A 15168-nucleotide genomic window follows, 5' to 3' on the forward strand; every position below is an offset into this window, starting at 1 on the left:
CGCTCAAAAAAAATCAGGCATATTGGTAGATATCAGAACTAGTTACCACATAAGGCTAGAAGTGATAATTTATGGTTAAAGAAGAGAGAAAAATAAAATCGTTGGCGGCAATATAGTTGCCACTACCCGTAAAAGTGTTAATAGTTCTTCAGCAAACTGCAGTATTGACGTAAATTTTGCAATAGATGGTGAGACATCAGAACGCGTGAATGAAATCAAATACTTAGAAGTTATCATCACAATTTAACTTTTAAGTCTCACATTAATAATGTTATCAAGAAGATTGGCGAAAAGTACGGCGTTTTGTGTCGTTTGAAAATACAGTTGACAATAAATAGTAAAATTAAATTATATAAATCGTTGATCTCACCACACATAGACTTTTGTTCGTCGATCCTGTTCCTTGCAAACAATACTCAGATAACGAGATTGCCGCGTTTACAACATAAGGTTATACGTTTGATTTTAAGATATAGTAGATACACTTCCTCTTATTTGACGTTGGACCCGCTACAGTGGCTATCTATGGAGCAAATAATTTATTATTTGAAAATGGTGTTTATCTTTAAAATTTTAAACGATATGCTGCCTCGATATTGGCGTGATCGAATTGGAAAAAGAAGCGATGTTCATAGATACAATACTAGAAACGCGAACGATGCAAGGACACCAAACTTTATGTTTGCTAGAAGTCGTTGTTATTTAAAGGGATTAATTTTTACAATTCGATGCCCAGAGAAATGGCAGAGTATAAGAAAATATGTATTTCACACGTGAAGTCTGTTTCGTGAACAGTTTTTTTTTGAAGAAAATTTTTCGTTAAATTATTTACTTATGTTTCCAATTGATCAAAATCACAAAATCTATTCACAGGTGTTTACAACTACAGGGTCTTTCAGAATAAGGGGAGACCCCTGTCCGGAAGGTCCGAAAATAATGAATTTTCGTAATGTTTTTCGGACGTTACGAATAAAGTGAAGTGTTCGGGTATTTTTGTTATTATTTAAGGTATGTTTGAAGATGTATTTTCCATTTTTTAAGTGCACTAATAATGATTATTACGCTGTTGACAGCTGGATGCGTAGATTCTGTCTGAAAATCTGTATTTTACTAGCGGTATCGGTTCTAAAGTAACGGGGTGTCGGGGTGTCATTATTTTTTGCGTGAGCGTCTAATCTGAAGGAGCCTGTACCATGTTCGTACAGATGATGATCATGTTTTTCTTTTAAAATGTTTTATTGCATATTTAAAAAAATAAATTATTAGAGTTGCCTACGAAAGTTTGACCCACGCGTGTTTGGTGGGCCTGGACTATGTGAATGATGAACACTGGCAGAAAACTGATGCACAATGAATTTTTTGTAGGGTCTGAAGTGGAAGGTGGAATGGTGATTGCTTGTTTAGAATTCTCGTAAACTGTCTTTTTATCGGATAATTATATCAAGTATTCCTGAATTGTGGCAGATCTATTTTATGTTGTTTCAGACAATGGGTTCAATTCCCATTTTGGGCCTGAAGTTGAGACTATGTCGGTACGGATCGTAACATTTTTTACAGTTTGTGCCTTATTATAATGTTCAATCAATAGAAATTTATGACTGTAACGAAACCAGTTCGCTTTTCGGTTTCTTCATTGTTTCAAACATAAATATTATCTTTAAGATAAATCGGCCTTTTTTTGGTCAAAAATTGACTTTTTCACGCTTGGTGATTTTTTGTCTGAAAAGTCGATTTTTGCCAAAAATTTTTTTTCGAGATAACAGTAAATTTCGACGTTTAATGTGATTTTAAAACATTTGGCATAAAAACAATTTTTTCAAATCGATCTTTCTTCATGAAAATAACTTAAAATCAATACGAGTTTGGGTTTGTTGTAAAGACCCAAGCCTCTTGTTGCTAATAATACCAGAAGGCGTTCAAATTTTCCCATTTTTTTTTGTATTTTAACGATTCTCTTGAAAACGAAATTATGATCATGGTTTGTCGACCTCTGATCATGGTTTGTCCGAAAAAATGATCGTTGGTTGTCCGGTTTTAGAAATCACTATTTTTGAATGAAGAAATTCGAATTTTCAAGTGTATGTTGCATTTCTTATTGCTTGAGTTTACTGTCATCATATTGATCCATTCATAATTTAGGTTTTCTTCAGAATATGCCTTTTTTGAGGATTTTGAAGGTGAACATCACTCAACACAGAGAAGCTTTATTTCTGCTACACACGAAAGACAGCATAAACAAACTGTAGTGCGCCAAGCGGCTGCCATAGTAACAATGTGGACAAACCAACATCAGCGCATCGGTCAAACCATGATCAGTATTGAGGTCATTCAGAGGCATTTATTACATGGTTTAGATATATAAATCTGATACAAATGGTGTGTGGGCATGATGTTTACAATATTTGTAAGTGTCATATTCCAGAATAGGTATGAATACGTATCAAATAATCATCTAATGGTTGATTGAAAGTTAGCTTAAATGAGGGGCGCGTTGACGCCAATAGAAGGTGGATTTTATAATCCTTTAAAACATGTGAATCCGTAAAAATACCATATAAAACTACTGCAAATAAGGAAAAAAACTATTTTATTTATATGCTTGGATACATTTGAATATCTGATTTAACACAGAGGCGCTGAACTAGAGCATTCAAAAAAGTGGACAAACCATGATCATATTTTCGACTGGACAAACCCAGTGTTTGGATTTCGATCAAGATCGAATGATACACAATGTGTCATGCAAGTAACCTCTCACGAACATATAACCAAATATGAGAGGATCATTCAGATACTTGTATGAATGACAGTAATCACTTGTGTAACATTACATGATTAAACCAAGAGAGGAACGAAGACTGTTGTTTGCATATTCGAGCTGTATCAAACATCGCAAACCATTTTCGAAGCCTGCATACAAGTTTGAACCGCATATTGTGCGATTCATATAGAACGTTACGGAAAAGAACGTCTACGTTCCGTCAACGTCTCCACTAATTCACACATGCAGTCAATGCTTGCACCAGCACCGTCACGTCAAATGTCAAACGAATGATTCATTCAATGTTATTCATGGTGTCGCCATCTAGAACAATTTTAAATTGCAATGCCCTCTTTCAAAACAGCAGAATAAATTTAGAATCATCCTAGAATCAGTCATAAATTTAGAAAAAAAACAATGAAAATCATTGAACTATATAATTTAAATACCTAAAACCTGGAGTCCCGACCCTTTTTTAACAATAGGATTGGATTAGGATTGGCTAACTCGTGTTCAACTGCTGTTGACACGAAACCCTCCTCCACTTCAGTCATCCAAGATCTCATTCGAATATTTGCTACTACCACCAAGATCTGTGCTAGTGGCGGCTCCATGTCGGCTTACGCCAGGCACTTCAACGCACACCACCAGACCCTCCTACTCACTGGTGTCTCAAAGTATAAGGCGCAACGAGTGCGCGATATACCACTTGTACACCAGCGGTAATGTATAGGCAAACGACTTAAACGCCATCCATTTTAAGGGCTAATTGCTTCGGCTTGTTCAATGCGGGTCCATTTGTCTCCTCTGCTAAACCGGAATCGTTCTGTTCACCATGGCGTTCCGTTTCATTCACCCATTCCTGGATCTTAGACATCTTTTCCAAATCGCTGATGATCGATGACTTATCACTGCCGTTATCCATCAGGATCTTGTACTTATCATCCAAGAACTTCTTCTCTAGTTCATACTGATCTTTGAGCTTTTGCAACTCCAGCTCTTTATTCCTTGGTGAGTTCGCCTTACTCTTTCCAGAGTTCGCCTTACTCTTCGGTCGATCCGTACTGGTACCCTCTACTGCCGGCTCGATTTGACTTTGCTGTTCATTCGGCATACTGCGATGACCCTGGTTGGTGTTTGTACTGGCGGTGGGATGAATCGCTGTAGGTGTTGAATCCTTCGTGGCATCGCATATGGGACAGATCCAGGTCACGTTGGCGACGTCATCCATGACTTCTACGCACTCATAGTGAAACCAATGTTTACAGCCATCGTTATCACACTGCACCATTTGATCGTCGTCACGCCTATTACACAATTGACAGTGGAAATATAGTTTCCTTCGACAGTCACGAATCGGATATCGTCTCGCATCGGACGGATGCGGAATTAGTTTTATTTGGTCACCTGCGGTATCAAACCTCAGCGCCTTTGGGTTCGCTCCTGTGTTTCGAACAGGTATTGCATTAAAAGAAGCATTTGATTGATTTGAATTAACCTGCATACTGCGGGGAGGGGGAACTACACCGACGGGAGTGGTTGTAGCTACCAATGCGTCACCAGCGTTACTTGCCGCTGCTTCATCTGCCATCGGGACATCGCTCGGTCGGCCACAGTTAGTGGATTTTTTTGACATCTCAGAGTGGATTCTTAAAAGAATTTTATAAGATGTTGCATTCAGCAAAAATGAATTCTAATTTTATCAACTCCAATCAGGTTACAATTTATTTGATACGAAGTTATAAAATTCCTAAAATACAAATAAACAGGGATTAGGCACCTTCTTAAATTTAAGTATGAGTTTTTTTGACGTAGGACTACGTCTTTCATTTCTATACCGGGGTGTAAAATCAAAGTTTCGAAAACGAAAGCGTTACGCCGGAGACCGAGATTTTGAGCGTTAATAGCTCCTAAACAACTGAACGAAATGGTATGATAAACACTTCATTCGAAAGATAAAATGTCTACGCGTTATATACTTGTTACTTTTTGATCCAAAAACTTGTTTCAATAGTCTTAAAATTGCTTTCAAAACAGGCTATTGAAATCACCAATCGGTATATAAGCGAGCGGCGCTCGGAAATCCACTCAGTTCTAATTGAACAGCGATTGGAGCATGTTGTCGCTGTTGCGGTGAAGCTCTTTATTTATCATGAAAGCGCGGATGAACGGTGTCACCAAGAGCCTGTTTGTGCACCCTAGGCCAGAAGGGAATCTATCAGGGGGAGAGTGATGCCACAAACGGTTCCCTGGGAAGACATCGCTACACACACATACAAGCGCGGCTATTAACAGGTGGTTATCGAGTTGGCATTAACCACTGGTGGGCTTCCAGTATCTAGGAAAATGTGGAAATAACTAATCGTTACTGAAAATAATCTGCCAGTTCCTTTGGGAATTTTCAAAATATATTCATGTGAAAGAGTTTAATTGAATGTTTTCTATCCATGTAACACTGTGACCAAATATGTTTCAATCAAGTGCTATTAACAGGTGGTTATCGAGTTGGCATTAACCACTGGTGGGCTTCCAGTATCGAGGAAAATGTGGAAATAGCTAATCGTTACTGAAAATAATCTGCCAGTTCCTTTGGGAATTTTCAAAATATATTCATGTGAAAGAGTTTAATTGAATGTTTTCTATCCATGTAACACTGTGACCAAATACATTTGGTTTTGTGGTTTTTCAATCAATCGCAATTAACAGGATAGCTTCAGAAGATTATTCTTCCCCATCAGTAGGATATTTCCGTATCCAATATTGTATGCGCCCGCAATCGATTATTGCTCAGTCGCCGAAAGTTCCGAGCTCAGAGAGTTCATTCCCCTCTAGTTTGCCTTCCAAATTGCCATCGTAAACCACACCTTCTCTCGATTCAATCACACACAAAAAGCATACTTAAGCGATATTCTGGTGGTGAGACCAAGCCCCGGGCAAGGGGATATGATCCGCGAGTCAAGATGTGCTACAAATTTAGCTGTCATTGCCAAACCTATCAAATTACTCGGCGAACTCAAGGCAAATCTATGGAACAAGGTGCGCCCATTCGCTAACTAAAAAAAGAATTGTTTTTTGAAAAAAAAAATTTTACATAGAAATTACATAGAATACAAATTGAATACAGAAAAGTAAATTTTCATTCATTATTTTTTGTTCTAGAAGTGTGTTAATTTCGTCCTTAATTTCGTTTTCCAAATGGCGCAAATCATTATGGTGCCTTCAACGCAAAGACAATAAATGAAACGCTTGCAGCGTAAAACGTAATGAATATAATGAATATAGCAATGAGTATTTCATAAAGTATCAGTATATTCCACAAATTGTGCTCAATCGTCTTAATTTACTTTTGTGTATTTTTAAATGGCTGCAGAAAACCACTTCACGTTTTGACCCACCTGGTAGTATGTTAAGTGCCTTGTTTTACACCAGCTTGAGAGTTTGGCAGTTCTCGCGAGTGACAGTGGTCGCAAATTGCATTTGCGACCCGGACATGTTTGACGCTGTCAAATCCTATGTGCTAGTATACGGATGCCCTCAGGCTGGGTGAGACACATTCATTTTTCGTGAGGACATCGACAAGACAACATCATTGCCTAACGTGCTGGAGGAGGTGGACGGCGAAGGATCGACACATACACGCGCAGAACTCTTTCCGTTAGGATGCCATTCAGCATCGAGAAAGTTCCGGAAAGATCTAATCATTGCTGGAAAATAATCTGCCAGTTCCTTTGGGAATTTTGAAAATATATTCATGTGAAAGAGTTTAATTGAATGTTTTCTATCCATGTAACACTGTGACCAAATATGTTTCAATCAAGTGCTATTAACAGGTGGTTATCGAGTTGGTATTAACCACTGGTGGGCTTCCAGTATCGAGGAAAATGTGGAAATAACTAATCGTTACTGAAAATAATCTGCCAGTTCCTCTGGGAATTTTCAAAATATATTCATGTGAAAGAGTTTAATTGAATGTTTTCTATCCATAAAATATCCATATAATACATTTGGGTTTGTGATTTGTCAATCAAGTACAGCTAGCAGGTTAGCTTCTGAAGATGATTCTTCAGAACAAGGTTTTTCGTATCCTATATTGGATGCATAAAACCTTGTGCCTCCAACGTAATGCTCTCGTTTTCGAAGTCTCCCAAATATTCATTCATTCAGAATGGATTTAGATTCAACTTCAAACAAATGATCTCTAAATCAACGATAGTCCTACGTCACCCTTGCGGTTATACCATAGATATAACCCACTTCCTGTTTTTTACTTTTAGTAATTCTGGCTGAAATTTTCATTTAAACTGGCGAGAGCGACAAAACCGAATCTGTTCGTTCTCTTATTTTCAAGTCGCAGGAATATTGCAGTAGATTGATTTTAATTTAATTCAATTCATCAGCTATATCTATAAATTTACACATAAGTTTCATATTTTATATTTTAAATTTCATTTTAAGTTCTCACCAGTAGTAATTAAGATCAAGAACTGGAGAATTTTTAGCATACGTTCACTAGTTTTAGAATAGATTAAGTATTGTTTAGGATAGATTTCAATTCACCTTCAATGTTACTTTGTTTTTCTTTGTCTATTGTTCAACCTTCCTATTTTTCTATCATTCTTTACAGCTGTCGTAGGGCTGTCGATAATGTAGGATTATTTGGATACCCGCCAACCTACCTTTCGACGTGGCGTAACCTAGGTAGTGCGGACTGAATCAAAACGGCTGTCAAAAAAGATCCAATTGAAATGTCAAAAGAGATCCAACGATCAGGAGTGTTATTTTTCTTATGATAATCAACACTATAAAAGAGGTATTGTTGTCAAGGGCAAAAATAATTAAAATTATAAAATGAACCAGCTACATTTATCCGTCAATTGTTTAATTAACCATTGCATCTCTGAAAGAGCATCTCAACCTTTCACTGAGCAACGCATTTTTAATCTCCCCTCTCTTTGACATAACGTTTTTTCCGAACGAAATAAAAACAAACGAAGTCAGAGTCACGTAAATGTTTACTCCTGCGATTTGAAAATATTCGATAAAAAGTGGAAGGAAGAGATGCCAGATGATTTTTGAAAAAAGTCTGTAAAAACATGTGAATGTCTGTTAAAAATATGGAAAAGTCTGTAAAAGTGTACAGATCTATAGAAATGTTTTTTAACGTTAATTTTCACATATTCATAATTACTTTGTACATCGCGATGCACGTAAGATTGTATTTTGTATATATATACAGCCATTCCATGCCAAACCAATATAGTGGTTCTCAGATCTTCGTCAAAAGTGGTAATTTTGTTCTTTATCGCAAAACATTAAACTCGTATTTTTTTATTTTTTCATTAGGGTGCCCATTTCCATTTTAGGGTGATCCAAAAAAATTATTTCTTTCCACTTTTTCAAAAATGACTTTTTTCAAAAATTTATAACTTTCGAACCACTTAACCGATTTAGATGATCGACATATCAAATTCAAGCCAATGAGCTTTAATTGAGATATATTGAACTTGCAGATAATATGGATCCTATTTTCGCAATTATTGATTGTAGTCGGTTTTTAATGTATTCATGGCTTTGGACTAGGGGGCGCTTTTTTTTCTATATTTTTATTTGAAAGCTGAAAATTTTACATAAAATATCTTGATATCAGAGATGCTATTTTTTTGTTTTTGAAATATGATTTTTCAGAACTAATCGATGGTTCGAAAACAATTTTTCCCACTACAAAAAGTCATAACTTTTGAACTATTGGACCGATTCCTATCATCGACATATCAAATTGAAGCTTACGAGTTATTTTTCTATGGAAAAATTTTACTTTTGCGAAAAAATTGAATTTTTTATTTTTGTAATTATTGATTCAGTTAGTTTTTCATAGTTTTCTCGGTTAAAGATAGGAGCGCTATAATTTTTTATATTTTTCATGGAAAGCTGAGGATTATTTACCTAACATATCTCGATATCAGAGATGCTATAATTATCGTTTTTAAGTTATAACTTTGTAAATTTAACATGTTTTAAGTCTTCGATCAATATTCATATGTGACTGAACTAGACCTATGCTACTAGAATCCAAACTTCCCGCAAGTGTGATATTTTTTCAAATTTTGCTTATTGGCTTCCATTTAATATATCGATCATCTAAATCGGTTCAGTAGTTAAAATGTTATGATTTTTTGCAGAATGTTATTTTTGGACAAAGGGGGAAAAATGATTTTTCGAACCACCGGTTAACTTTGAAAAATCATATCTAAAAACCGGAAAAATAGCATCTCTGATAACGATATATGTTATGTAAAAAATTCTCAGCTTTCAAGAAAAAATATAAAAAAATATAGCGCCCTCTAGTCCAAAGTCATAAAAAAATAAAAATACGGCTACAATCAATAATTACTAAAATATAATCATTTTTTTCGCAAGTTAAATATTTTTTACTAAAAGGCTAGGTCATTAGTTCAATTTTATATGTCGATCTTCTAAATCAGTGATTCAAAAGTTATTAATTTTCATTTGTCATTTTTGGGAATAAGTGGAAAAAATTGATTTTTCGGGCCACTTAATAACTTATGTGTTGTAAGTGTGTTTAAATGTTTCAACAATCTACACATACATACATATATACGCGTTGTTAATTTTTATAAAAATCAGTATTTCTTCGTTGATATATTGGACATCCACCAAGGCTTGCGGTCTTGTCGTTGATGAAATTTATAAGAAAATGCAGTGAATATTTTCCATCCGCCATGCAAGGCTATACAAGTTTTAGATCACCACACGGCCATGAACCATGTCTGTGGTAACAATATCGAACAGTAACCCATATTTCGTCATAAGCAGACCCGAAAGCGAATGTAAGTTGTTGAAAATAGAATGAAAATTTTTATTCGATGTTGTTTAAATACTTAGAAGACATAGTCCTGACCCTAACTTAACTATTCTTCAATAAATCTCCTTGCATTTCAGCAAAACAATCTTATCTAGAACAGAAAATAATTATCAGAGACAATTTTCGTTCAAGATTTTTCCTTACCTGCAGAGAATGCAATTTTTCATTAATTGTGAATAACCGTATCCTTTCTTTCGTCTGCAATGATGTCATGGAAAAAGTACGAGTTCCAAACTTTATACACACCAGATTGGCCAACCAGAAAGACTGCCGGGCCGCAGGTTGAGTATCGCTGGTCTAACGTCATGTGTATTGATATAAACTAAATATAATAACTTTTCTGTATTAAAACTATGGAAAAATGTCATATGGTGAGTCGAATATCTTTGATGTGATGAATAAAGCCTCTTATTTTTCAAAAACCTGTGAAATATTTTTGTATCCAAAAAGTCTACAACAAAAATGAAAAGGGTTTTACAGATGTCTGTAAATTTACAAACATATTTGTAAATCTGGCATCCCTGGTGGTCTGAGAATTTATTGCAAGAAATCGCTTGAAAACATGCATGAATTTGCTTGAAAATGAAGTGGATTGAGTCCGCACCACTTAGTTAACCACTGGTGGGCTTCCAGTATCGAGGAAAATGTGGAAATAACTAATCGTTACTGAAAATAATCTGCCAGTTCCTCTGGGAATTTTCAAAATATATTCATGTGAAAGAGTTTAATTGAATGTTTTCTATCCATAAAATATCCATATAATACATTTGGGTTTGTGATTTGTCAATCAAGTACAGTTAGCAGGTTAGCTTCTGAAGATTATTCTTCAGAACAAGGTTTTTCGTATCCTATATTGGATGCATAAAACCTTGTGCCTCCAACGTAACGCTCTCGTTTTGGAAGTCTCCCAAATATTCATTCATTCAGAATGGATTTAGATTCAACTTCAAACAAATGATCTCTAAATCAACGATAGTCCTACGTCACCCTTGCGGTTATACCATAGATATAACCCACTTCCTGTTTTTTACTTTTAGTAATTCTGGCTGAAATTTTCATTTAAACTGGCGAGAGCGACAAAACCGAATCTGTTCGTTCTCTTATTTTCAAGTCGCAGGAATATTGCAGTAGATTGATTTTAATTTAATTCAATTCATCAGCTATATCTATAAATTTACACATAAGTTTCATATTTTATATTTTAAATTTCATCTTAAGTTCTCACCAGTAGTAATTAAGATCATGAACTGGAGAATTTTTAGCATACGTTCACTAGTTTTAGAATAGATTAAGTATTGTTTAGGATAGATTTCAATTCACCTTCAATGCTACTTTGTTTTTCTTTGTCTATTGTTCAACCTTCCTATTTTTCTATCATTCTTTACAGCTGTCGTAGGGCTGTCGATAATGTAGGATTATTTGGATACCCGCCAACCTACATTTCGACGTGGCGTAACAGGGCGTAACTAACAATAATATATAGACTGTTTTTCTCAGCTAGTTGTGAATTGATTTTGACTGAAAAAATTGAAACTGGGAGATATGTTGGCATAAAAAAATGCAGCCAAAATCAAAACAGAAGCCGAGACACAAAGCCCAGACAAAACCCCAATGAGCCGTCCGTCTCCGTCAATTATTCTTTTCTACAAATCCTGCTGGTCGTTTTCGTTGAACGTATGCTGACGGGTCGTTACGTTGCCGGTGTATGTGAATGTTTTCATAAGAATTGCATGGTAGAATAACTGACGTAACGGAACGTGAACGTGACGTGGATGTTGTATGTGAATCGCACTTATATGGTCCTGCTTTACTATAGCGAAACCCACTGCACAGACAAGTGCACAGCAATAATGATACAAGAAAAATTACGTCATCATTCGGTCAACATTTGCGGAGTGCAACGAATGGGAAAGAGAGCGGTGTTGCCAGTAAAACTTTGCGGTCTATATGAACATACACATTTCAAGGGACAGCGGCATTAAAAATGAAAAATATTATCTGTCTACCCTTCCCTTAGCCTCTATCGAGCTAAATAATCATATAGTTTGCACTCTCTGAGACTAAAAAATCAGGATCTGCTACATTAGCTGATTAGAATGATTCATCGCTTTGCGTAGTCCGTACGATCCTGCTGTTTCATGATGCATGGAGAGGTCGATATGCATATGTTAGAGGCAAAGAAGAAAATAAACTTTCTGCACCGAAAGCGTATATGATGGTTCTGTTTGCGTGTCGGTGTATCATGAATAGAGACGTCGGTTAATCGTTCGAATAATTCAAATAATCGAATATCTGAAATTATAATCGAGTAATTTGGTATCGAATAATTTAAAATCAAAATATGAATACATCGAATAATTGCCACTGTAATCGCGATTAATGAATTAAAGAATTTTTCTCAAGGCTAATGCATTTTTAGGTTGAGAATTAGGCTATACAGTTTTTTTATCCAACATTTTTTCATCCAACCATCTAACATCGATAATCCGATAGACCACGCGACCAGAATGACAACGTGATACGTGATTATTACAAGAAATAAATATTCGCTCGATTAATCGTATATTGAAAAACAATTATTCGAATGAATCGAATATTGAAAAATGTCCGAACGATTAATCGATAATCGAATAAATGAAAAATTTAGACATCAATAATCATGAAGTGCGAACCCGCGGGGGGAAATGATTTGTGTATGATCATGGGCCCTATTACAGAAATCGAATCGAGGATTCGATACAATCACTATCACTATCACACCGAGTAAAATCTAGAATTATAGAAATCGAGGAAAACTGCTCGATTCGTTAGCAAGCTCGAATGTCAGCGGTTGTGATGAAATATTTTGAAACAAGTTTGAAATGTTTCATGAAGCACTATATAAAGGATGCCAAATCTATTTTTGAGGCATCTGCTATGAAAATGTATTTCCAAAAGTGTTAATATGGTTATGTTTTGGAGTAAATTGATATTCCCTCAAAAAATAAAGCTTAGTAGGCCTAAGGCACGTATACATGTGTAATAAAAACGACAGCGTGGAACAATTTGCTGTACAAAATAATAATTATTAGGAAATCTATGGAATTCCGTAAAGAGTCATGCACGAATATCACTTTTTTTTAGCAAAACAATGTTTGTTATTCATGTGATTCTGTTTTAGCGTCGATTTCTTGTTGTAGCGGCGTCGATAGCTTTATTGTATTGGGGCAACCACATGTTGCTCTAAATTCTCGCTTGTTGCGTGCTAGTGTTTTCTTTACCTTTCCCCTCATGTCAATCCAAACCTGTAATTTAAATAAAATCATTATTGTTTTGCAGGATAGCTTTAGCATATGGTATAGAGCATTATAACACTCCGACCATTAGTTTGATCTATTGTAGTGTAAGCGGTATAGTTTGGCATATTATAGCAATGAAAAAGAAAATTGCTGCCAAAAATAACGTACTAATGTATGCTAGTAAAGAAAGCAATTTTTAGGAAGGAAATTCGGTTGAAAGAAATTCAAAGAGTATGATAAAATTTACTTATAAAAGTTATGTGTATCGTAAAAGAAATACTTATTTTTTGCCATTCTGAACCTAGATGCATTGGTGGTCTCAGTGCATTAAGCTCCTCTCTGAATTCCTCCAACTTTTCCTACACCGGGAATATATTAGGACTACCTCCACAAGTACCTCGAGCAATCTCGCTTCCATTGTTTAGGAGCCGTTCAAACTGGTGGTGATTTGTTTTTTTTCTTCCGCCACTCATTTTCAACCACTGAAATATGCGCTGGAATTAGATTCTGCATTGTAAGTTATAACATGATTTTATAGACTATTCTGGCAGCACCGTAAAATAAATGCTGATCAAAACAAACGAACATGTGTTGCAAATTGCATATATTGAAGCGTTTCTGAAATGTTTCCCAAAGAGATTTAAGCCAAAACAAAATAATTCTCTGAAGATATGCAACAAGTGAACCAAACAACTCGAAAAGTTCTGACACTTGCATCGATAGTTATCATTCGCTCGGTGCTATCGAATTGCTCGATTTCTATAATAGTAAAATAGAGTTAACGAGCAAAATTCTTATCGCTTATAAAATTATTATTTCTATAATAGGGCCCCATATTTGAACGAACGAAAGCGATTTTTTCAGTGAATGGATCATTTGGCAAACACTGGACAAACCAAAATCATTTACTACGAAATATTATAATAGAAGGAAAATGTAAAGGGTTAAATTAGAACATTTGATATGAATTAGAAGTATGTATATGAAGAGCTCTGTGATTGATACAATCCCCTATATTTTTTCTTAATAAAACACAGGTTTTTCGAGATATTGAGTTCGAATTCATTCTGGTTGAAGTTCAACTCTTACATTTTAGGAATGAAGTTCGATCTTGGTCATAGGACCATCACGGGCCCGATTACAGCGATCAATCCGTTGAACCCAAGTTTCCACTACTCGGCCACGCATTTCGACATCTGGCCAAAAATAGTCTTTCATTATGTCGAAAAGCGCTCTCCATTCAGACGGTAATGCGGGCGCTACACGATTCTTCCAACGTTTCGAATGTTAGACTCAAACATTTTGCTCGATGAATCGACAAATGCTATGACGAATGTGCTGCTACACGGTGAAGTGAATGTTCGATCCAATGCACTCGGTCCAAACATTCAGCGAGTATTTGGATCGAATGTTTATTGTTTTTATTTACCATAAAAAACGTTAGGAAACTGGATGACGATGCGAGTATTGAAATTGCTGCCGTAGCAATTGTACTGATATCGGGATGTAAATTAAAAATGCTTGAAATTAACATTATTAAACTGCAATATTTTGTCGAATATTTCGAATTTTATGAATCAATTTCATAGTTCCTTCATCTAAAACTTGTAAACAAACCAATCTGCAAAGATAGATTCGGACGAATCGTGTAGCGGTGTATCGAATGTCATCGTGTGCCGAATCAACGAATGACAAAAATCCTTTGACTCGTGCCACTCGCGTTGGAAGGTAATCCACAACGAACGGATTACCTTCCAACGCGAATATTTGACACTCGACATTGGAGGTTCGTAGCTCGTCAGTCGACTACACGATGCGTCGAATCATCGAGCGTCCAGCATTCGAGGGTGTTCGTAGCATCGTGTAGCGTTGGCTTAACATGACGGTCATTCTCATCGACGAAGAAATACGGCACAATCACTCCTCACTTCGAATGCGATGGTGTTTCTTGAAGCACATGTGGGTTTGCATCTGACCAACAACGCGTATTTTGCTTGTTGGCAAAGCCCTTTAGTTAGAAATGAATCTCATCGCTTGAGATGATTTTGTGATGAAAATCATCATTTTCAAGATTCGCCAGAGCCCAATCGGAGAAGTTGCGGCGCTTCATATGGTCAAGTGACTTTCGTTCTTGAGTCAATTTGATCTTGTAAGGATGTAGCCCAAGATTTTTTCACAAGATACGCCATTAAAGATTCGTTCACACTAGGACACCAAACTGTAAAGTCGCTAATGGATGACCCTTT

The sequence above is a fragment of the Toxorhynchites rutilus genome, chromosome 3, assembly GCF_029784135.1.
Source record: "Toxorhynchites rutilus septentrionalis strain SRP chromosome 3, ASM2978413v1, whole genome shotgun sequence".
NCBI classification, from domain to species: Eukaryota; Metazoa; Arthropoda; class Insecta; order Diptera; family Culicidae; genus Toxorhynchites; species Toxorhynchites rutilus.